Below are 2,004 nucleotides of genomic sequence, written 5' to 3' on the forward strand. Positions count from 1 at the left end.
AACTTCTAAAACGGTGAGCCAAAAGAAATCTCTTCTGGCTGATTGGCCAGTGGACAGCCCTGTCATGACCTGGGCCACAAGCTGAGGAGCCTCAGGTGGTGCCCTTGTCCCAGCCCCAGCCCCAGCCCCAGCCTCTCTACTGATGACCTGGGCTAGAGGCCCAGAGTAGCCTCAAAGGAAGATGGCGGCGGTAAGGCCTAAAGGCCACTCATTAGAAGAGAGAGAAGAACTTTTGGACATTCCTCAAAGAAAAAAGGAACTTACTGATGACATTGAGAGGCTGAAATATGAAATTGAAGAAATGATGACGGAGATCGATAAAATAGTTTCAGTGGAGGAGACTAAAACTCCTCAGAGGAACAAGCAAATAGCCATGGGAAGAAAGAAATTCAACATGGACCCCCCGAAAGGGAATTCAGTTCCTAGTAGAAGATGACGGCTGCAAAGCTCCCCAGAAGACATCGCCCTGTTCCTTTATAAAGGAGAAGGCCTAAATAAGATGGCCACTGGGGACTGTTTGGGTGAGAGGGGTGAATTTAACATTAAGGTTCTTTAGACTTTTGCCCAACTCCAGGAGTTTGTTCGTCTCCACCTCCTGTAAGCCTTTAGGCAGTTCCTGTGGCACTTCAGATTATTGAGAGAGGCTCAGAAGATCGATGGCATGATGGAGGCCTTTGCCCGGCGCCACCTCCTGAGCAACCTAGGCGTCTTTCAGTCTGCAGATACATGCTATGTGCTGTTGTTCACAGTCATCACGTTCAACACTGGCCTGCACAGCCACAAAGTGTGAGACGAGCCCAGTGTGGAGCAGTGAGCACCCAGGAACCATGACATCAGTGAGGGGTGGGACCTCCCTGAGAAGCTGTGGAGGAACTTATATCTCAGCATTAAGGGAGAGCCATTTAAAATCCCAGGGGATGATGGGAACAGCCTGACAGGCACGCTCTTTAACCCAGACTGGGAAGGTTGGCTCCTGAAACATAAAGACCTGGAGGTGTCGCTGGCTCTCCTGACCCACAGCTGCCTCTATTACTTTGAGGACACCACAAACACGGCACCTAGGGGCATCATCCCACTGGAAGGCCTCAGCCTCAGAGAACTGGAAGACCCACAGAAACCCAACTGCTTTGAGCCGTACAATCCCAGCTGCAAAAGATAGGTCATCGAAGCCGGCCAGACAGAGGCTGGTGGCCAGGCTGTGGAGAGAAAGCACATGGTGTATTGCATCTCTGCCCCAATCCCTGAGGAGAAGGAGGAGCGGATAAAACACATCCAGAGCAAGCATCAGCAGGGACCCTCTCCATGACACGTTGGTGACGAGAAGAAGGATTTTCAACAAGAAATAGAGCTGTCCGAGCTCAGCAGGTAAACTAAAGACCCGAGCTGCACAGCAGAGATGACTGGCCGCGTCCCTGAACGACGTGGGGGCCGCCCTTTCAAGGTGGCAGTGGTCCCTAGAACCACTGTGGCTGCAACCCAAAGCCTGTGCTGTGTGTGGCTTGGATCACAGCAGCCACTCGGCTCCTGTGGGAGAAGCTGGAAGCCCAGAGATTTGCAGCTGGGGCACTGTGGCAGTGGAGGGAGACTCCCTGGGGCATCTGCCAGCCTGCCACTCACCCGCCCACTGGGACAGGGGCAGTGACCATTCGAGAAGCCACTGTTTTATATCAAAATAGGAACAGAAAAGCTACTGCATTTTTATTCAAAATTTTCCTCAGGGTCATAGCTTTTACATGTCTTTTTATATCTTGAAATTATAATGAATGATACTTTCTAACAGTGGTATTTTTAGAATGACAGCTATAAATATAACTCCTGGACAAAAGCATATACTGTACAGAGAGAGAGCCCCAAGGGAGCGCTGTGGGGCACTTGTACTTGGGAGCTGCAAGGGTCCCACCCTTCAGTCGGCAGGTCTAGGGAAGGAGATGCCGGGTTTTCTCAGGGACCAGTACACTTGGGGGGCTCCAGGTGTGAGATGCCCTGCAACCCCTCTCAGACTTT

At 51.4% G+C, this 2,004-nt stretch overlaps 1 pseudogene; it reads left to right on the forward strand.

The window, feature by feature from the left end:
* The first annotated feature begins 214 nt into the window (after positions 1-214).
* On the forward strand, positions 215-1,346 carry LOC104860657 (annotated as a pseudogene).
* Positions 1,347-2,004: the final 658 nt, after the last annotated feature.

The sequence above is a fragment of the Fukomys damarensis genome, unplaced genomic scaffold (genome assembly GCF_012274545.1).
Source record: "Fukomys damarensis isolate Sample0158 unplaced genomic scaffold, DMR_v1.0_HiC HiC_scaffold_18, whole genome shotgun sequence".
NCBI classification, from domain to species: domain Eukaryota; kingdom Metazoa; phylum Chordata; class Mammalia; order Rodentia; family Bathyergidae; genus Fukomys; species Fukomys damarensis.